The sequence below is a fragment of the Sarcophilus harrisii genome, chromosome 3 (assembly GCF_902635505.1).
Source record: "Sarcophilus harrisii chromosome 3, mSarHar1.11, whole genome shotgun sequence".
Taxonomy (NCBI): domain Eukaryota; kingdom Metazoa; phylum Chordata; class Mammalia; order Dasyuromorphia; family Dasyuridae; genus Sarcophilus; species Sarcophilus harrisii.
The window spans coordinates 561,904,769-561,927,897 of NC_045428.1; the positions used below are offsets into that span (position 1 = coordinate 561,904,769).

The 23,129-nt window shown below is 43.2% G+C and overlaps 1 protein-coding gene across 3 annotated transcripts in view; it reads right to left on the bottom strand.

Annotated features, from left to right (window-relative positions):
- ALPL (alkaline phosphatase, biomineralization associated) overlaps positions 1 to 11,138 on the bottom strand; it is a 39,261-nt gene extending 28,123 nt beyond the window's left edge. The window contains exon 1 of one of the 3 annotated variants that reach the window (XM_031962673.1): positions 10,695 to 11,138. The gene's annotated coding sequence lies outside the window, so the exon portion shown is untranslated. Of the gene's footprint in view, positions 1 to 158; positions 182 to 4,600; positions 4,953 to 10,694 lie in introns of those variants that run through there. The other 2 variants (XM_031962674.1, XM_031962675.1) reach the window with 2 other exon arrangements.
- Positions 11,139 to 23,129: the final 11,991 nt, after the last annotated feature.

Below are 23,129 nucleotides of genomic sequence, written 5' to 3' on the forward strand. Positions count from 1 at the left end.
CCCCAGACCCCGTGTTTCTATTTGGAAAGTAAGACCCTGAAGGATAAAATGAGAGGGAATATCCTCTGTAGGAACCAGATCTGTCCCTTGATTCCCCTAAAGAACCCTCCACCACAGCCAAAACATGCTGGCCAAAGGGCAACACAGGTTATTTGTACCTTAGGCTTAGTTCATCTGACTCAGCTTCTGGGTTCTGGCCATCACTCTCCTGTCATCGCTGGAAGAGAACTTCACCAATTAGAATGAAAAGGGGATGATCTAGGGTCTAACATTTTTTTACTGATGAGAACTGCAGCCAGAGACAAAGTTACTTGTCGGAGGTCTATTAGTGACCTATGGCAAAACCAGGACAAGGAGCCCATGTCTCCAGACTTCTGATCTGGGGGACTCTTTACCCTTAAAATGCCATTATTGGAGCTACTGCACTGTAATGTAAGAGTGCTCAGGGTTCAGGGAGGGATACTTCTGGTGGGCCTAGCCCACATTACTAGAAACTTTCCAGGTAGGGAAAGGAAAGGATGCATCAATCTTGTTTCCCCAAGGCTCCAACCTACTCTCCAAACTCCAAACACCAATTCCTTGGCCACCACTCCTACTTCCTCAACTAGAATGTAAGTTCTAGAATGTAAGAGGTCAGACAATGTCTCACTTTCTATTCTTATCATTTCAGAGCTTAATGCAGAGCTTAGCACATAGTAGGCATTTAGCAAATGTAATTTAGTCACTTTGATTTTTAGTGTTCCCAAGTCATTGTACCTGACCCTCCTTGGCAAGGGTTTGTGTTCCCTTCCCCCTTTTAAATTCAGATTTTAACCTGTAGTGGGGGCAGAAAAACCAGATCTAGGATTTCGTTCAATAAAACAGCTCAGGGACACAGAACCAAGATGGCGGAGTAAAGCTAGGAAACAGTTCCTCACTCAGCTCAGGGGAAGTTACCCAAAGTTACCAAGGATGGCAATGGCAGAGTTGAGATTCAGTCGTGATTCTTGAGCCCCAAACCCCAGTGTTCCTTCCCGATCATCCCAGTTACTAGTATAGTCTCTGCCCCTGCTAAAATGGTGCACTTGTTGCATCTTCCCCTGTAGAACATAAGGTCCTTGAGGGCAGAACCATGCTGCTGGTTTTGTCTATGTAATCCTACTCAACATCAAAGTATCATTAGAACTGGACCAGAAGTAATCTAGTCCAAAAAAGAAATTCAAGCCTAGAGATAGAAAATTGCTGATGTCATGGATACAGTCACATAAGCATCAGAGCCAGGCTCCAAACCGAAGTCTCTTGACATCCTTTCATAGAAAGGATTCCAACTGGTCGGCTCATTAAAACTGTGCAAAAAGTTATTAGTCCTAAAAAAAGGCCCTCATGGGAGCTTTAATTAGCACAGAAGTTGGCAGGCTCCTTGGGTGTTCGCCATCGAGTGCAGATAGTTGTGGTTGCTGATCAGGACACCCAGATATTGTGACTTACTGGGATTTGTCCCAGAAAGCAGTTCAACCTGTTTGGTGATGGTTACCCTTTGCTTTCTATATGTACAAATACATTCTTGATAGTGGTGGAGCAGGCAAGAGCCTCCCATTCAATGCTTCAGCCTTAAGGGGCTTGGAAATGAGCATAGAATTTCAATCATAGTATTGTATAATGAGGAGAACAAAGACCTTGAGGTCAGATGACCTAGTTAAGAGTCTTGATATGGATTGTATTACCTCGGGACAAATACATCTCGGGAAGATTTTCTTCATCTTAAGGGGGTCATAGGGAAGATTTTCTTCATCTAAGGGGGTCATAGGTGGAAGCCCCCAAGTAGCCCAGTGGACAGAAGGCCCCGTGTGCAAACCCACCCCACTATCGTTGCCGAGAAAACCCATGGACAGAATGAGTGTGATACGGTTGTTGGGATGCAACTGAACAATATTAGACTGTTAGCCTTAGCCTTTTTCCCGGTTTCCTCCTATCAAAGAGGAAACTTCCTGGAAGCTTGGCAGTACCCACTGGGAACACTGAGGAATGGGAGGGGCACAACCTGTGGGGACATTGGTCAAAAGAATTTGGTCCATTGACCCACAGGGAAGTTGATGCTGTCTGGCTCCCAAGGACTGTTCTCACAGGAGGCCATGGCCTCTGGGATGGAAATAGGAGTGGGGTCTAAATGAGGGTGTGCAGGGGAAGCCCAATGCTCCCAATGTGGAGCAGGGGTGCCTGCGAGACCTGGCTGTGGCTATCCTGACCTTTGTTCCTCACGAGACCTAACGCCGCCTTCTATCCAACCTTACAGCCCATTCAGTCCAAGGTCTGGGTCAACAACCTGACCAAAAGCACAAATGAATGGAGAAGAGTCCTGTTGCAAAATTTAGCTTCAATTTCAAATCCCATTTTTCCCTGCTACCTCTCCAACAGTCCTCATCCCTGAATTTGTCCTGCCCTGGCCTCTAGCCTGCAGAAGTTGTCCCCTGCATGGCTTGAAGATAGGGTTGATCCCCTCTGGGGGATAAGGAGACAAGAGTCCTCCTAGAGGACTTTACCATGAGAAGGGTTTGCAAAAGGGCAATCAAGGTGAAGGAAAGAGAATCCAGGACCTTTTAGCTCCCCAAAGGCCTTTTTGATCTTTGATCCCAACCTATCTGAAATGAAGGTAAAATCAGTTCAACTCAATTCAATAAACAGTAAGCACCTACTATGTGCTAAGTACTAGGAAGGTAAATAAAGACAAAAGACAGTCCCTTGTCCTATGCAAAGAAATATATAGTAAGTTAGCTATAAATAGGGGGACTAATTAAAGACAGAAGGCACTGGATTTGATTTGAGAAGGGCTAGGGAAGGCTATAAAACAGGCATGAGGAGAACAGAACTATCACATGAATATCCTTCTTAGCAACTTTCTTAAGTTAATACCATCCCTATCATCCTCCACTCCCACAAAAAGGGTCTCTGGACATTCTTATACTTAAGTTTTGAATGGCTGTTCAGAGTGAACCAGAAACCCAGGTTTCTAGTCCAGACTGACCACTATATTATTTCATTTGGCCCTTTTATCTGTTAAAGACCTCGTTTTCTTAGGGTCCTTTCCAATGTTCCCTTTTACATCTAACTAGCTCTAATTCAACAATTCCCATTTAAATTGATATTATGTACTTGCTGTGACTAAACAAGACAGAGGGCAACTTACCAAGTATTCAGTTATTTATGTGAAAATACAGAATGTATAAGGGTCAAGAGAAACAGCCTCCTCCTGTCTTTGCAGAGCTTGGGGGCTTTGGGTGTGGAATATAATGACAAAAGCAGTTGAAGTGCTGGTTAGTTTTGCTAAAATGTTTTTTTCTCTCCTTATTTGTGCATTCTAGTACATCACAAAGCATTCTTGGGCCATGAATAGCCTTATCCAGTACCTTCCCAAAAATGGCCAAGGAATTAAGTAAGCTTTTATAAATGACAATAAAGCCTACCTGAAGTGAAGATAACTATGCTCCTAAAAACTGCAAACAAGGGAAGTGCCCATTTGTTGAGAAAAATAGCACAGAAGGAACTATCGGTGAGAAATGAAATGTCCAAACACATGATCTTGAATAAACAAAGGGACAATAAAAGAAACCCTAAAATAGGAGTGTTATGGGTGGCGGGAAATGGGTGGTACAGGAGGCCTAGTATATACCTATGTAGTATACCTAGGAATGGCAAGGCATGATACAAATCTTCCATTGGCACTCTAATTGAACAATCATAAGTTTTTTTTAAAGCTTCAAAAAATTCCAAACCTATTTTTTATTTATGTAGATTTAATAGCAGTAAAGATCAAGGTCAGTTTGCAGAAAGTAAGGAGAAAGAGAAAGAAGGGAAGAAAGTACATTGGAGATTGCATTGGAGATTCTGACAGCCAAGGGAGATGATAGGGTTAGCTTTATAGGCTTCCTATGTATAGCAATAGAAGCATAGGGTTGATGAGATCAACTGGTGGGAGAGAATTTAAAGAGACACCAGGAAGACAGCAATATGCTAAGTGGGCAGGAGATGAAGGTTTAGTAAAGAGTAGTGGTGAGATGGAGTCTGTTAAGGAAGAATCAAAGAAGTGGGATTAAATGACAGCATCCAAAACCTGAGTCTCAGGAATCCAGAATTTTAGAATCAAGAAAAGAATTATGGAGATTGAAGTATACCATTTTAAAAATTTCTTCCCTTCTCATGGTTTTCCCCCTTTGCTCCGATTTTTCTTTCACAACATGACTAATATGCAAATGTCTAACATGATTGTACATGTACAGCCTATAAGGGGTTGCTGTCTTGGAGAATGGGGAGGAAAGGAATTTAGACAGAAAAATTTGAAACATAATACCATAAAAAATGTAATTGGAAAAATAAAAATACCATTAAATGTAAAAGAAAAAAAGCAAACAGAAGGATCGTGGTTTATAAAGGAAGCAGATGAACTGCAAATGTACTATGTTGTATAGACCCTTCCAATATGACATTCCATTTTTGAGGACACTTCCAGCCCTAAAAATTCTAGGACTCTACATTTCAGGGATTACCAAAAGGGCAGTTAAAAATGAGCATCAATCATTGACCAAACAATTAATGTATGTTTAACCAAACCACAGATGAACCTTACAAGGATGGATCCGGGCCAGGCTGGCAGACATTTGATTGCTGGAAAGGTGTCGCCCCAAAGGAGGAAGGGAAACGACTTCCTCAGACAGAAGGAAGCAGTTACTACAGCCTCTGGAGATTAGGTTCAGAAAGAGGAAGCTTTTACTCCAACCAACATTTGAAGCCAAGTTCTCTCTGGAGCGAGCTGATGAAGTGGCAATTCTCCCCCTGCTCTGGGAGCCCAAGATAAAAGTCTGTGTTCACACAGGGCCGGGAAGAAGACAAGAGTAAGACCAATTATTCAGCTGATTCAGGAAACAGGTTTCTGGGCTCCAATTATCCAAATTGATGGTTTACACAGAACAGAATCCCCCCCCTCCCCCAGATGATTGTTCAGACCTCCAAATAGAGCCAGCTTGTGAGTCCTCACAGCACTTAGCTCTTAAGAGCTGTAAGTCTTTTTGTTTGTTGTTCAGTCATGTCCCACTCTTGTAACCCCATTTGGGGTTTTCTTGGCAAAGACACTGGAGTGGTTTGCCATTTCCTTCTCTGGCTCAGCCACCTGAGGGGGATTAGTAGGTGTATTCTGGAGAACGCAAGTCTAGCTCATATTCCTTTCTCTTAATGTCATGTAGTCTGCCACTCCCTGGATCATGCCAGCCATCCCTGCCCTATTACTTCATCCACATACTCAGCACCTCCAACAATCCCATTTTCTTGGACCTTTCCTTCTACCATCTCTGCCATTCAGCTTGCCATAGTCATCTTTGTCCTTCTAACATTAAATAAGAGGTACAGAGTTAACTCCAGGCGTGGGTTCAAACTCTAGCTCTGCCATGTGAACATGGGCAAAGTACTACCTCTGTTGGCTGAGGGGTTTGACCAGATGAAGATGCCCCCGAATCCTACGACTGCCTCTCAGACAAAGCTCCCAGGGGGCCTTCAGGAATGTGCAGTTTGGTCACCCAAGATGAGCAGGGTTGATATTCTGGATTCTTCTGGCCTTTACTCATGGAACACTCCTCAGCATCAACTCTTGGAAGAAAGCTGACTAATGTAGTCTAGGAATACCAGACTTCCCCGACGCCGTTCCTGCTAAAACGTTGCTTCCTTGTTGTTGCAACAAACTTTTGAATGTTAGGAGAACAAAACCCAAGTCAGCCCGTTTTGTGCAGCTAAGAGCACTGAGGTCTGAAGTGAAGTCCTGCCTCAAAAGATATAGTAGTCTCTGCCATCCCAGACTGTCAACTTGCGCCATGAAACATTTAATGCACAATGTTAAGTGTGAGCTGGGTTAGATTATTTTAACTTAAACGATGTTTAAGAGGTTACAATTTACCATGCTCCAATTGTTTGACTGTGCTTATGAGGCCTTTGTCACTGACCTCTTTGGGGTACATGTGTTCCATGAGAATCCCGAGTCCAAGGTATGGCCATTTTAGTCACCTCTTCCATAACTTCAACACTACAAAGCATAGTGAAAATGGAGTCCCCATCCTTAAGGAGCTTACATACTATGGCCAATATGCTGAGAAAAACTCGCACATTAATAACAGGCTGAAATCTATTGAAGTAAACCAGTAAGTAAGACACCTCCAGAAAGGAGGTGTAGAAGAGAAAACAAAGGCACAGAGTTTTGTCCTGGATTCACCCAGGTAGTAAATGGCTGAACCAAGAGGAGTTCACTGCTCAGCTCTAACTGCTCCAGCTCTAACTCAGTTGGATGATTAACAAAGTTAATATTTGATCACAGCTGGACTACCATGGACAGCAGGAAAGCTCTATCCTCAAAAGGAGATAAGACCCAATATAACTTTTTTTAAGAATCCAGTGGAGTGGGGCAGCTACTCAGAAGGATTCCTGGTTGTGCGACTCTAGGCAAATCACTTAACCCCAAGTGCCTCAGAGGAAAATGAAGCAAATGGAATAATAAAAAACATATGAATGATTATGGCTTCCAAATGAGTATGTTCTAGTATAATTTCTCCAAACGGGATCAATAATTTTACATGTAAAAAGATCATCCTTTTTCCTATTTTGAGGAAGACAGACTCATTTTCTAAGTCCTTCAAGACGCAGATAAAGGGACCTGGCAAAATTAGAAAACAAGTGGTATATAAAAACAAATTCTCTAAGTGGATTAATGTTCTTATAGCTCCATTGTTAATAGGATTAAATTAGGATATCCCTAAGATTTGAAGTGGTTTTCCCCACATCAACTGGTTCCTAGAAAGCCAAATTTAGGAGGTGGTATCAAATAAATTTAGTTTAGTTTATTACTAGCGTAATTACTAGTTTAGTTATTACTAGCGAATTTTACTAACACTAAAAGAAGAGAAGCATATCTGCCCCCTTCGGAGCCGCCTATGATAATCCTTCAGCAGAACTGATATCACTGGTCTGGCAACAAGGAGTAGCTGTTGGTGCTTTAATTGAAGCCTGTCAGAAGGTAGCATCTAATTTGCTACAACCTACAGCCACCGTACCTTTGTACGTAATGCAAGATTCTGGACAACTGGAAAGCCCAGTTCCTGTGTGTCGGGGATGCTCATTCATGCTGCCAATTATCTCTCTCCCCTGCAAAAAGGGCTTTTGCTACTCTCAGATCTTGCCAATGCCAGGCCCACTCCTTCTTTGGCCCGTGTCTGCCCATGGAGACTGGCTGTAGCTCTTAATGGTCACTTTTAACCCTTTCAGTTTCCCCCTCTTTGGGCTGTGATCCTTTGCCTGTGCCCAAGGGCAAGTTCTTTGCATACAGGAGAGCTAGTGGTATCCAGGGCCTAGTGGTATCAGGAATTGGCTTGATCATTCAGGTCCATGTATCTTATCCCTCCAAGACAAATCCGACATTCTGAGGTCTCATGATTCCTACACTACCAACAATCTTTACAAAGGAAGATGACCTTTCATTCACTTCCTATGTGATCTTGAGTGTTTCCCTCCCTGGGGCCTTTTTTCCAATCTGTAAGTTAAGTGAAGAGGGAATGATTGATGAATGAAAAAAAGCGCTCAACAGTCTTGTGCTAGGGATAGGAACACAAGGAGCTCAAATGCCCATTGGAAAACTGATCTCCCTTAGGTCAGTAATGATTTCCCCTCCCTCTCCCCCTCCTCTTCTAAAGCTCTTGGTTTCTGGATGTTCCTATTGGGTTATCTGATCTCCTTGCTAGCTGGTTCAAGCTTCCATTCAGAACCAGTTGAATGCAAACAATACAAAGTACATGAAATAGTCAACCTCAATTTCCCTATCTACAAAAATGAGAAAATCTCCATGGAGAGATATAATCTAAAGGGGCAGCTAGGTGGTGCAATGGATGGAGCCTTCAGGAGGACCTAAGTTGAAATCTGACCTCAGACACTTAACACTTAAGTCACCCAAATTGTCCCAACCTGAGAGCAAACATCTCATCTCCAATAAGGCAGAGTACACAAAATAAAACAATCACTTTTAGTACAAGGGAAAATGGACTGGGTGCAAAGGGAAATCCAGACAAAATACCAGGCAAATATGAGAGAATATTACTTTTGGAGATGGAAAAAATGAGGACCTAGAATTTGGACCTTCAAAGGAGGAGAGAGCAAGGTGGGGGAAGAGTGGAAGGATTTAAACCCCATTTCTGACACTATGGGACTAAGGTTGGAGAACTTTCTCAGATTCCTTTTCTGGGAAATGGCACTATCATGCAGAAAGCACTTTGGAATCCTCACACATATTCTGTTTATACTTCTAGATGTCTACACCAATAGGCTATGAATTCCTGATAGTGTTTCATTTTTTTTGTCTAACAGAACATCTGGTACAGGAGGGGAAATAAACACTTGTTGATAGATTGACCAATGAGAATTATTTTTGCTGAGGCAATTGGGGTCAAGTGACTTGCTTAGGGTCAGCCACACAGCTAGGAAGGCTTGAGCCTCTTCTGATTTCAGGGTCAGTGCTCTATGCACTGTCATGTAGCTGCCCCAGAAGAATTATCATTCTGGTGCTTAGTGAGAAGTGTATTCCAGATAGGAGGGATAGATAAAGCAAAGATGTGGAAGAGGGAAAGGGAAGAAAATGGGAAAACCAAAAATTCCCTCAAATCCAGAAAAATCTATGGCTCCCTTCAAAGCAAAAGCTGAGACAGTACCCAGAGTTATTAGCACATTTTTTCTCCCTGCCAGTAAGTTTTCTTTCTATCCTTCCAGAAGATAACTCTTGAGGGCAGGAACTGTTATCCCCAGGATCTAGTACAGTAGGACCATAGAAAATGGAGAAAATTAGGGCAGAATCCTGCCTCTTCCCCTCCAGGCTCAGAGCCTCATTAGAATGTGGTACCCCAGAAGTGACTGGTAGTCACTACATGATTGTTCAGTTAGAATGTACCCTTGAGAGGGTGACAAGGGACTGTCTGCATTTAGTTTGAGGGTCAAGAGTGAGGGAAGGTGCCAGGATCTCTTCAGTTAGATCCAACAAACTTTTTGTACTCGGGCCCTCTGTATAGTCGCCCTAGTATCTAATCAATAAGCACTCAGAATCAGGATACCCTCCCACCCTCTTGGAGCCACAGAACACTAAAAATAACTCCCCTTCAGTGATTAGAACTGATACCCTCTACCAGCCACCTTTGCACCTTTGTTTAAAGCTAAGATCTCACTTTCTTTAATTTGTAGTATTGTTCTAAGGAAGAGGGATTGGGCAGGTTCTGCTTGGGCCAAAGGCAGAACTAGGAACAATAGAAAAACTGAGTACAAATCCAGCTAAAGATACTTTCCTAGCTGGTGATCCTGAGCAAGTCACTTAAGTTTGTTGTCAGTTTGCTCATCTGCAAAATGAACTAGAGAAGGAAATGGCAAACCACTCCAGTGTCTCTGCTAAGAAAACCCCAAATGGAGTAAAGATACAACTGAAAAATTGACCACTAATCAGGTCTCTAAATATAGATCTTTGAATTGGTGTGGCTCTTCTAGGAAAAACCAAAAATTATGTTCCAAAAATTATTGAGCTTCCTCAGCAATACCATTTATAATCCCAAAAGATCAATGAAAGAAATGATTTTTGCATAACAGCAAGACTGAAAACCAAATGGGTGTCCATTAAATAAGGCTTAAGAAAAACCATGGCCTGTAATTATAAGGGAACACTAATGTGTTGTAAGAAATGATAAATGGAATAATTTCAGAAAATCTTGGGAATGTATGAACTGATGCATGGAACAACAAGATACTAAAAATTTACAAAAATGACCGAAAAAGCTTAGAACAAAACAAAAATCACGTCAATGCAATGACTAACCATGATGAATATGAAATATGAAATCTACACAAGATGTGAAAGATTAAAGATTTTAACACTTTTGAAACAGGATTAAGATTTTAACACTTTTGAAACAGGATTAATCATTGTCTATGTTATAAGGTGAGGTTTTCCCCCCCTTTTCCAATGGGGGAGAAAATTTTAAAGTAAATTTCTCATTGATTGTACAATTGTATTCATTTTCATTTCTCCATGTGTATAATCAGCCCACTATTCCTGACACCCAGCTAAGCAAATAGATGTTCTTGTTGGAATAAATGTATTGAATTGAGGACTAGGACTTGGAGAGGGGGGAGGGCAGAGAGAAGCAAAAGAATACAAGAGCTGGGTGGGGCTCAAAAATATTCCCTTCATAGAATAAAGGGCAGGAACATGGAATTATGCTGCTGAAGAAAAATTCAAGCTTCTGGAAGATCTAAATCTTAGACCTCTATTCTCTGCCTTCTCAGCCTCTTGACCTGGAAAATCCCACCCTTCCCATGTTGCTGATTCTCTTGGAAGCCTTTGAGGCCAGCAGGAATCCAAATACCCAGATCCTGAGGTCCCAAATGAATGTGAAATAATAATAATGATGATAATAACGAGAAGGAACTGAAATCCATGCCAACCCAAAGGAACACTGCAATTTTGAGTCAAGCCAGTTACTGGAATTCAGCAAGCAAGCTGGCTTTCCCGGGCGTTATAACCACCATCCTACAGTTAGATGAAAACACATCTGGTTTGATTTCTTGTTCCTCGTCTACCCCTTCCCCCCCAACCCTAACCTTCAAGTTTTCCCCCTAACTTTGTAAAGCATCAAGAAATGCAAACAAAGACTTACATATCACATGGAGGTAGAGAATTCCAACGTGGAAAACTGTTTCAAGAGCAAATGTGTTCACCGAGTCAAGTCATGAGGGGATGGATGATGGGAAGGTAGAGAATTCCAACATGGGAATTAAGCAGCCAGCTAATGGCCACCATTTAGGAGCCAGAGTAAACCCAGAGCCTCAAACCACCAGCCCCCAAGACCTTGGAGCAATGAATGGCAGGAGCACATCTAAAGAAGGAAGGGAGCGAAGAAGAAAAAGGGAATTCCAGATGTGAACGTGCAATGTCAGGCCAGCTCAGCATTCCTGTGGCAACCTCTTAATTTCCTTACTGAGAATTCGAGTTCTTTCCCAGGCGTCAGGTTTTACAAAGAGAATTGGGGAGATGGGGTGGGGGGAAAAAAGATCTTAGAATACCTGGGCATTGCCTATGCTGCCTTAGCTGTGGAATCCTAGGCAAGTCACTTAACCCACAAGTGCCTCAGTTTCCTCACCTGTAAAACTGGGGGGATGGGGGCTCAGACTTAATGGTCCTTCAAGTTGTCCATTCAGTCAATATTGCTCAAACCTAGAACACCACCCTCTCCACACTGACCCTGGTGCTCTTTCTACTATGCTTTATTACCTCACAGAAGGGAAGGACCTTGATATGCCCATCTAATGCTCTGTTGACCCCCTTCCCAACCCCACCTCACCATGCCTTTCAGCAAGTCTTATTTGCCTTATTGAAAATTCCTTCGCTAAGGAGAAGCAAAAGCCAACTGCCCATTATTCAGGGTTTGGAGTGGTCAGAAGGTCCCATTTTGTGGATAAACCGAGTCCAGGCTCCGCTTGTCTACATTTTGGCTGCTTATTAGCACCTCCAGGAATGGGGAAAAGCTAGAGAAATCAGAAACAAAGATGATCTATTGAATTATTTCAAAAATGAGGATGAAACCCAGCCAAACTATAATAAAATAGGGTAAGGGAGCTAGAAAAGAAATCTTGGAGGAGCTGGAGGAAAAACCAAATAAAGTAGGGGTAAGGGAGCTAGAGAAACAATCTTGGAGGTACTGGAGAAAAAACCAAAATGTGTATGTGTATTGGGAGGTGGCGAGTAGTTTTGACTTTCAAGGCTTGAACACTGAGGAAATAAGTGATGCCCAGTCAACTCAGGGAACTATTGATTCATGATAGCTCTAACACTGTTCAGACTTCCAAGGATTTGACCTTAGAGGGCAGTGGAAATCAGGTGGTAAAAGGGCATTCATTATCTTTAGTCAGAGGAGGAGCCACGAATGGCCTATGTGAACTTCATTTGTAAAATCAGAGAATCAGACAAGAGTTTCCCTTAGCTTTCTTATTCTAACTTAACCATATTGGATTGTTCATGAGAAAGCACAAGATTTCGGGATTTGGGATTTGTCAGAGCTAGGAATTCATCAAGGTCTTTGGATTCCAACTCCAGTGCTTTCCACAACAGGAATCCTCTGATGTATCCTGACTTCTTGTGTGCTGAATACCCAATTAGCTTCAGAAGCTGTTGGGGAGTGAGAAATCGGGGAAGGAGAAGAGAGCTTCCAATCTTGAAGCTTAATTGTGTCAAAGGACATTTACCTGGAACTCCGAATCTGAAGAGAAATAGCCTGAGCTAAAAAATGCGACGTGCAGTTGTCCAGGCTCTGCGTACAGAGCAAATGAATGAAATTTTACTATATCACCCACTGACATGCTCTTGACCTGGTTTTTCCATGCCAGCTAGCTCAGGCCATCTCATTTGGCGCAAGGCTGGCTGGAAGAATTCAGTGGCAGAAGGTATTTCCTTAACTTGCCCCTGGCTCAAAAAAAAAAAAAAAAAACTCCTTAAATGAGAGTTTGCAGAGTTCATTTCCAGGCCTTTGGCCATTTGTGGTATACATATTGGGGTGAGGGGTGGGAGTGGAGGGTGGGAGAAAGGGAGAGAAGGTAATGAGGCTTTGAAAAGGGTAAGGGAGGGAGGGAAATAAAGGGCCAAACAACAGAATTTCCTGAGACAGGGGAGGAGGAAGAGCTTTAGGACTGCAAGGCTGGCCTGGCAAGAATAGATGGGGTAAGACAGCCTTCAGGAAGGAAGAGGGGATCATGAAAAAACAAAGGGGATTCTGCAATTTCCTTTTCATTCAGTCCTCAGAACAGAATGACAATCAGACAGCCTTGAAGGAAGATGGTATTGGGGTGGTAATTGTCTCCTCTAGAATCCCAAGGAAGGGCTTTTTAGGACCTGATCTCTTCAGTTCCTAAGGAGCTGTGGCCAACAAGCATTTATTAAGTACCTAGTGTATATTATGGAACTGGAAATTGGGAAAACAGATCAAAAAAAATTGCTCAAAAAGCTTATATTCTCTCAGTGAAGAATAGTCCGAGTTAGAACAAGACTTTGAAGGTTTGAAAATTTGCTCAGTTCGGAACTTTCTTCAGACTTTCTGCTTTCCCCATCCCCAAAATGAAAACACCCAGGATGCCCCATCTCTTAGATTTATCTCCCTGATGACACTAAAGGCTGACTTAATTCTAAGAGTTCCCGGTAGCTCCAGACAGTGGAATTAGGAAGCCTGAATTTAGGAGTTCTACCTCCAATCCACCTCTACCCCATATTTACTGACTGGTATCTCCACCCTCAAGTCAATTCACGCAGTTCCTCCTGCTAACAAGATACGAAATGCCTTTGGTTGTAGGTTCGCTGAATTTCAATGCCCTGGCTCACTAAATAAAGCAATCCGACTTTCAGTTTGTTCTGGGAAATGGGAGCGATCCTTCTACAGTATTGCGATACAAAATATCTGAAGTGCTCCGTTATCAGTTTTATTTCCCAACTTTTTTCTTAGAATAATGAATGTATAATGTAGTATAATGAAGACTAGAAGCAGTTCTCTAATCCAGGACTCATTTACATATGGGGAAACTGAGACCAAGTCCCTCTGGGAATAGCCGAGAGGCTGGTGCTGAAAACCTCAGTTTCAAGTTGGAGGAGGAGGAGGAGAGGTCCAGTTTTATGGCGGTTAACTTGGCTCTCCTCCCAAGGTAGCCTTGGGGAAGGTCCAGTTCCCTCCAGCTGGGCTACCACCCACATAGCCCCAGCCTCCCGATTCTTGCTCATCATTGGCTCCAAAAAGTAAGGAGCTTAAATGAGTTACCTCTTATTTCCCTGTACTTTGTGCACACCTTTCTCCCACCGAGGGAGCAGGGACTCATTTGGGGGCAACAGAGATGGTTTTGAAGCACTGCTTCCCCCAAGGGTGATGAAAGATAGCGGGAAAAGCCCACCTTTGGGATCCGTGCATCCAGGCTTCGCTACTTTGTAACCCTCGACTTCCCCAATTGTAAAACGGAGGAGGTTGCCCAGGTCTGCCCTCCGCGGTCTCCGGTCCTCAGCCCTAGTCCTCCCCGAGGCTCCTCCGCCCCTGCCCCCCACCCATTCTCCCCCGCGCGGTCCCCGCTGTCGCGTGGCTCATAGAGGTCCCCCAGCACGCGCGCACGCTTTTACACACACACACACACACATAGGCGGCGAATCCGGCACCGGGCAGAGGTGCCCAAACTTCCCAAGGGGCAGGGGTGCTCGGGGATCCGCTGGTGGAGGCCGAGCCCCCGCCATACCTGTTCTCCGGAGTTGGACGCCGCAAGTTGAAGAGTTGAGGAGCCCGGAGTGCTGGGTTCGGAACCCAGAGTCGCCTTGGCGCCGGGTTGCACCCAAGAGCGGATGACCCCAGTCCGCGCTCCCCCGAGGCTTTTAAAGGCAGCGATCCCAGGGGATGGGAAAGCTGCGGGGCCCCTCACCACCCTTCCCCTCCGCCCCCTTCTCCGCCCCCAACCCGCCCCCAGACTGGAGGGAGGAGGAGGAGGAGGAAGAGGAGGAGGAGGAGGAGGAGGAGGGGGCGGGGGAGGGAGAGGAGGAGAAGGAAGAGGACGAGGACTAGGAGGACAAGGAGGAGGATAAGGAGGAGGGAAGCCCGGGAGCTGTCCGAGCCACGCGGCTCCGAGTGCCCCCTGCCGCCCAGAAGCGGGGGTGGCGGGCGGGGGAGCGCTGGCACCGAGCCGAGGCCAGCCTCCCGTCTGAGTCCTGCCCAGGGCTGCCGAGATGTCGGCGTACCGCACCCTCCATCCTTTCCGAGGACCCGCTCTCCCGATTGAGCCCTGAGCCCCTTCCCCTCCCCCTCCTCTGCACCCCACAGCCCACTCGTGGCCTCTCCCCCAGCCCAGTTCCTTCAGAAACCCTTGGCGTGCGAATGAGGGTAATTGCATCAAGTCGTGACTCCGCACTCGGCTCTCTAAGAGATGGGGAAAGTCGGTTCACCTCGAAATTCTCTAGGCTTCCTTGCAGCCCGAAGCCACGTGATCTCCCCCTCCCCTTTTCTGGCTCTTTCCCCTTTCTGCCCATTCACAACCTCCGACCTTTCCTTCCCTCCCACTCCGGATTCTTCCTTCTCAAAGATCCTGCTTTCTTCCTCCTCTCACCTTCCCTCAGCCTTCTCCAGCCCATTTCCTTCCCCTGTTCCCTTCCCCTTTATTTCATCCCCTGCTTTGGGAAAATCAAGTTTTGGAAAAGATGGGAGAGAAAAAAGTAAGGGGACTTGGAAACCAGGACAACCCTCCCCCCAAATTAAGGCTCTTCCTCTGAGGTACCCAGAGAGGGAAATCATCGCATAAGAGCTGGTTGGAGATCATTGAGTCTAGTAACTAGTTTTACAGATAAGGAAACTGAGGCACGAGAGAGTCGAATGATTTGGTCACTGTCACACGGCTGGTCCATAATGGAAGCAAGATTCAACCGCAAGCAGGGGTCCTCAAACTAGGGCCCGCGGGCCAGATGCGGCAGCTGTGGACGATTATCCTCCTCCCCCAGGGCTATGAAGTTTCTTTATTTAAAGGCCCACAAAACAAAGTTTTTGTTTTTACTACAATCCGGCCCTCCAACAGTCTGAGGGACAGCGAACTGGCCCCCTATTTCAAAAGTTTGAGGACCCCGAGTCAGCAGCCCCAACAGCTCTGTTCGCCTAGAGTAAGAATGTGTAAATCACGGAATGTTGGGATTGAGACTTTAAGAGCATAGAATGTTTGATGTAGAAGGTTCTTTAGAAATGGCCATGTTTAATCTCATTTTACAGACCCAGAAACTATTCAGAGAGATCTGTGAATCCTCCAAGATCATAAAGTCAGTAGCTAGTCCAGGCATTAGGACGGTGTGGAAAATGAAATCTAGAGAGGTAGGAAATGACTGCAATTATATGACTTGGAGTTTTGTTGAGGTTCAATGGCTGACGGCTCTTTGTGACCCCATTTGATGCTGTTGGAGTGGTTTGCCATTTCCTGCTCCAGCTCATTTTTTACAGATGACACAATATTAAGTGACTTAGCCAAGTTACACAGCTTCTAAGTGCCTGAAGCTTGATTTGAATCTTGGTCTTCTTGACTGGGGTTGAGGGTGGAGGGAAGTCTTGTTCAGCAACCCTATGAGTCGGAGGTGTAGGGAGAGATGGGGAGCACTCTTCTTACAACAATGATGGTGCTCTTATTTTCCCCATTTTATAACTGAAGAAAGGGAATCACATAGGTTGAGTGATTTGCTACAAGGCTGGTAAATTTACTTATTTTTATTTTAACACATTGCTTTATGAATCATGTTGGGAGAGAAAAATCAGAGCAAAAGGGAAAAACCATGGGAGAAATTAAAAAAAAAAAAAAAAAAACAGAATAAAGAAGTAAACATAGCGTTTGTTGATGTACATTCAGTCTCCTATGTTCTTTTTCTGGATGCTGATGGCATTTTCTGTCCAAAATCTGTTGGGATTGCTTTGATAGCTTGATTAGGGGTGGGGTTTGATTCCAAGTTCTGAGTCCTAATCCTATCACTTCAGCAAACTTCTCTGTGTTCTGCAACACAATTGGAGTTTGATAAGTATTTACTTGTTAATGAGAAATAGAAATTCCCAAACAAAAGTTGAGGGTGATAGGAAGGGAACAAAGTTGAATTGATATTTAGCCAGAATAAAACATCCTGTTTCTAGTAGAGAAGACCCTTAAAAGGTCAAAACTACAGCTTCTTGTTCCTGATTTAACTCTCTTTCCATCACAGCAAAGCTCTTTTTTTTTTAATCTCAAAATGTCAGAATTGGGAGGAGTGTTAAGAGCAGAAAATGTCAGATGGGAGGGACCTTAAAAGATTACTTCAGAACTGGAAGGAGCCTTAGATATCATTTAGCTCACTTGATGGTCCACCAGGCCTGGAGTTAAGAAGACCTGAGTTCAAATGCAGACTGAGATACTAATTAGCTGTGTGACCCTGGACAAGTCAACACCTGTTTTCTTATCTGTAAAAATTGGGGATAATAACACCCCCTGCCTGCCAAGGATGCTGTGAGGATCAAACAAGATAATAACTGTAAAGTCTGTACATGTATGTAATCTCCTGATATTTATCAAATACTATATAAATATCAAGTATTCTTTTTTTTTTTTTTTCTGAGGCAATTGGGGTCTTGCCCAATGACTTGATCAGGGTGACACAGCTAGAAAATAGTGTCTAAAACCCAAAGACCCCAGCTTTTGGGATAAGAACTTACTGTTTGATAAAAATTGCTGGGGAAATTGGAAACTAATATGGCAGAAACTAGGCATTGATCCACACTTAACACCGTACACCAAGATAAGGTCAAAATGGGTTCATGACCTAGGCATAAAGAAGGAAATTATTAATAAATTAGAGGAACACAGGATAGTTTACCTCTCAGACCTGTGGAAGGGGAAGGTCTTTATGACCAAAGCAGAACTAGAGATCATTACTGATCACAAAATAGAAAATTTCGATTATACCAAACTGAAAAGTTTTTGTACAAACAAAACTAATGCAGACAAGATTAGAAGGGAAGCAATAAACTGGGAAAATATTTTTACAGTCAAAGGTTCTGATAAAGGCCTCATTTCCAAAATATATAGAGAATTAACTCTAATTTATAAAAAATCAAGCCATTCTCCAATTGAAAAATGGTCAAAGGATATGAACAGACAATTCTCAGATGAAGAAATTGAAACTATTTCTAGTCATATGAAAAGACACTCCAAGTCATTATTAATCAGAGAAATGCAAATTAAGACAACTCTAAGATACCATTACACACCTGTCAGATTGGCTAAGAGGACAGGAAAAAATAATGATGAATGTTGGAGGGGATGTGGGAAAACTGGGACACTGATGCATTGTTGGTGGAGTTGTGAACGAATCCAACCATGCTGGAGAGTGGTTTGGAACTATGCTCAAAAAGTTATCAAACTGTGCATACCCTTTGATCCAGCAGTGTTACTACTGGGCTTATATCCCAAAGAGATACTAAAGAAGGGAAAGGGACCTGTATGTGCAGGAATGTCTTGTGGCAGCCCTCTTTGTAGTGGCTAAAACTGAAACTGAATGGATGCCCATCAGTTGAGAATGGCTGAATAAACTGTGGTATATGAATATTATGGAATATTATTGTTCTGTAAGAAATGACCAACAGGATGATTTCAGAAAGGCCTGAGAAACTTACATGGACTGATGCTCAGTGCAATGAGCAGGACCAGGAGATCATTATTTACTTCAACAACAATACTATATGATGACCAGTTCTGATGGACCTGGCCATCCTCAGCAATGAGATCAACCAAGTCATTTCCAATGGAGCAGTAATGAACTGAACTAGCTACGCCCAGAGAAAGAACGCTGGAGATGATAAAAACCATTACATTGAATTCTAATCCTTATATTTATGCCCACCTGCATTTTGATTTCCTTCACAAGCTAATTGTACAATATTTCAGAGTCTGATTCTTTTTTGTACAGCAAAATAACGGTTTGGTCATGTATACTTATTGTGTATCTAATTTATATTTTAATATATTTAACATCTGCTGGTCATCCTGCCATCTGGGGAGGGGGGGGGAGGTAAGAGGTGAAAAATTGGAACAAGAGGTTTGGCAATTGTTAATGCTGTAAAGTTACCCATACATATAACCTGTAAATAAACGGCTATTAAATTAAAAAAAAAAAAAAAAAAAAAAAAAAAAGAAATCCTGATCCAATCCAACCTTTGAATTAAAAAGGGAGAAAACTAGGTCCCAGGGAAGAAAGTAAGCTTCAGGACAAAGCTAGTAAGTGATATTAAAGCAAAGGATGTTGGAGAGTGATTAGGAGAGCTTTCCCTCCCAATCCTCCTGATGATTTTTGTCTAAAGCCAGGTGTATTCATTAATCACCCTTGATTATCCACCTCAGTCTGTCAATCAGCATTATTAAGCACCTATCATATGTCAGGCACCATGTTAAGTGCCCAGGATACAAAGAAAGGCAAAAGTCTTGGTCCAAAGTGAAAGGCAACTAGCCAATAATCCTGAGCAAACAAGCTAAATGCAGGATAGATAGGAAGTAGCCAGCAGAGAGAAGGCACTAGAGTTAAGGGAGGGCACTTTCCTGTAGAAAATGAGATTTTAGCTGGGACTTGAAGGAAGCCAGGGAAGACAGAAGGGGGAGATGAGGAAGGGGAGAACTCCAAGTTTGGGGGCCAGCCAGAGAAAGTGCCCAGAGAAGGGAGAGAGACCATCTTGTTCAAGGGAACCTTTGTCACTGGGTGACTGGGGGGAATGGGGGTGGAGGAAGGAGTATAAAGGAGCCACCAAAGTTTTATTGATCGGCAGGCCATCCTCAGCAACAAGATCAACCAAATCATTTCTAATGGAGCAGTAATGAACTGAACTAACTATACCCAGAAAAAGAACTCTGGGAGATGACTAAAAACCATTACATTGAATTCCCAGTCCCTATATTTATGCACACCTGCATCTTTGATTTCCTTCACAAGCTAATTGTACAATAATTCAGAGTCTGATTCTTTTTGTACAGCAAAATAATGTTTTGGTCATGTATACTTATTGTGTATCTAAGTTATATTTTAATATATTTAACATCTACTGGTCATCCTGCCATTTAGGGGAGGGGGTGGGGGGGGTAAGAGGTGAAAAATTGGAACAAGAGGTTTGGCAATTGTTAATGCTGTAAAGTTACCCATGTATATATCCTGTAAATTAAAGGCTATTAAATAAAAAAAAAACAAAAAAAAAAAAGTTTTATTGATCGGGAAGAAGGAGTGACATGATGAAACTCTTGCTTTAGGAAAATCCCTTGGGTGACTAAATGGAGGATGGATTCAGAGAATGAGTTCATAGAGGCAGGTATTAACCATCTTGATTTGCTTCAGCTTCCTTTCCATCCGGAAAGTGAAGGCCTATAAAACAGAAGCAGCCAGTTAGAGCCTGCCTCCTGCTTGTCCTAGTGTGATTTTTCGAAGCTATTGTTGAAATCACAAGGCTGAACTTGTTACCAGGTGCTCTGGAAATCATTATCTACACTCAAGTAACAGAGTGTTTTCTTAGCTTTAAATTCTCTTATGTCACCTCCTGCCACTGAACTCGCAGTCTGAGTCTGGGCAGCTTTGCTTGCAAGCTTCTCTAGCATGTTTGGATCTTCTCCAACTATGGACTGTTGGTCCTTGGGTCTCTTGTGGGATAGGAAGGTGGGTCTGGGGAACAGGTTAGATTCAGGAGGGACTTGAAGCAGGTGGCCAGCTTTTAGCCAGCAGCTATGGCAGTGAGCTGGATGAGAGCTGATGAGGGCTGCACAGAGCGGGGCAGGTCAGAGAAGAAATGGACAAGTCTTGACCACAGCGTGGATCTGCGGGGTGAGAGAAAGTCAGGAATCCAGGATAACTCCTAGGATGGGAGCCTGGGGCACTGGGAAGATGATGGAGACTTCTACAGTCATGGGGAAGGTTGGAGCGGAGAGAGGACTTGGGGTGGACTCACAGCAGACACTGAATGGGGAACTGTCGAGGTGACAATTAGAGTGGAGGGGGATTCTAGACCATGTATTTTTATGCTTCCTAATTTCAGTCCTGCTTCTCCAAGAGGCCCCAATAGTGCTTGGGATCCAATTTTAAATTTTGTTTAAATTTCTGCTCACCTCCGGTACAGTAGATTTAAAGAACAGTGGCCCTGGAATCAGAGGGCCTTAGTTGAATACCTGGCTTTGCTGCTAACTGAAAAATCAATAAAAGTCCTCTCAACAGATAATCCAACCTCCCTCTCACCTCTTGGCAAAAAAATAGGGGACTACTAGGACAAAATATTGTGTACACTGTCATTGTGGCCACTGGATTGGATAATTATGCTTAATTGTTAGTTTCTAAGGGAAAAGAAACAAGCATTTATTGAGTACCTCCTTTGTTCCAAGAACCATTATCAACCCTTCACAATGATTGCCTTATTTGATCCTCACAACAACCCTGTATAGTAGGTACTATTATTATCCCCATTTTATAGCTGGGGAAACTGAGGAAAACAGAATGGAGGTTTTTTTTGGCAGGTGGTTGGTAAGTCACTTGCACATCATCCTATAATTCTGAGCCTTCTATAAAGGAATTTTCTTTGACCCATTATCCAGGTTTCTGATCAGAGGGGAAAGTCAAGGAGGGAGTGGGAAAGGTATTGACTATGAAAAACAGAGTCAAGCACCTTGGTGATGGAAGCAGAACTTTTTGAGAACATCGAGTATCAATGCTTAGAAAACAGAATGTCAGAGCTGGGAATTCACGTCCTTTGTCCTCCAAGGGGACCAGAATTGTGACCACCACTATTTTAGGATCAAGGTACAGTGTGTCTGACTGTGGTGGACCAGACCAACATGAGCTGGGAAGGCTCTACCAGAGGTCTGGCACAAGTAGCCCACATGAATATTTGGAGTGGAGAGGGCTCCAATGTGCACATCTCATATTTCTTTTGAGCTTTGCTCATAGAGCACATCTTCTTTGATGCTAGATAGTCCTGTGCCAGTGTCTTTCATGTCCCATAATCAGTTCCAAAGTTCTTCAAGGAGACCTTGACAATGTTCCTTTGTTGCTTCTTTTCACCACCATGTAATTCTTGTGTACTCTCTTGCGTATACTCTCCATAAAATAGTCTTTTAGACAAAGTAAGTTTAGCATTTGAACAACATGGTTTAGAAATGTCTTCAAGGAAGTAGAAAAGATATTGGGAGAGATCTTAGAACCTAGAATGTCAGAGTAGGGAGGGCCCTTAGAACCTTAACCAACAAAGCTGAGAGAATCTTTAGAACCCAAAATATCAAATTTAAAATGTCAAAATTAGACCCAGAATGTCAGAGCTAGGAGGGAGCCTTGGAGCACAGAATATCAGAAGTGGAAAGGGCCTTAGAACCCACAATGCCAGAACTGGGAGGGGCCTTCGAATTCAGAATGTCAAGGAGAAAATTGGAACCTCTTGAGATTTGGGACACATTGGGACAGTTCTAATACGTGTCAGTATTCCTTATCAAGTCAATATTCTACCCATTTTTCCTGGTTCTGCTCTCTGTGGACAGTCAGAGCAAATCTGTTCCTCTTTCATGTGATAATCTTCCCAATCCCTTAACACACAACTACTATGTCTCCCCCAAATCTTCTCTTCCATAGTTCAAACATCCTGATTTGCTTCTACTTGTCCTTATGCTGGCTACCCTTCTCTGGATCTTCCTAAACTTCTCCATGTCCTTTCAGAATTGTGCCTCAAGGGGCAGCTATGTGGCACAGAGAACCAGCCTGAAGTCAGGAGGACCTGAGTTCAAATGTGGTCTCAACACTTAACACTTCCTAGCTGTGTGACCCTGGGCAAGTCATTTAACCCCAACTGCCTTAACAAAAAAAAAAAAAAAAAAGGAATTGTGGTCCCTAGACCTGAACCAGATATTGCACAAGTACAAATCTGCTCTCCAACAGGGCAAACAGCCTCTTACCTCCTTGTCCCTAGAAGCTATGGTGGTCATTGAAGCCCAAGTTGGTACTAGCTTTTTCACAACACTGACTTCTATTGAAAGGAGAGCTGGAAGTGGGATTAGAACATATACTGTAGCAACACAATATCATTCCTTCATCATTGGAACATGGGTATGGAACTTTAGACAACACTGATGATCTGTCTCCTGGTACCCTTGGTCAGTCTAGTTTTTAAATGCATAGGAAAAAATTATTTTATTTATGTTGAAATATAACCATCAAGGACCTGGCTATCTTCAGCAAATCAGTTCCAATGGAGCAGTAATGAACTGAACCAGTTACACCCAGCGAAAGAACTCTGGGCGATGACTAAGAACCATTACATAGAATTCCCAGTCCCTCTATTTTTGCCTGCCTGCATTTTTTTGATTTCCTTCACAGGCTAATTGTACACTATTTTAAAGTCCGACTCTTTTATACAGCAATATCACTGTTTGGACATGTGTACGTATATTGTATTCAGCTTATACCTTAACATCTTTAACATGTATTGGTCAACCGGCCATCTGGGGGAAGGGGTTGGGGGAAGGAGGGGAAAAGTTGGAGCAAAAGGATTTGCAACTGTCAATGCTGAAAA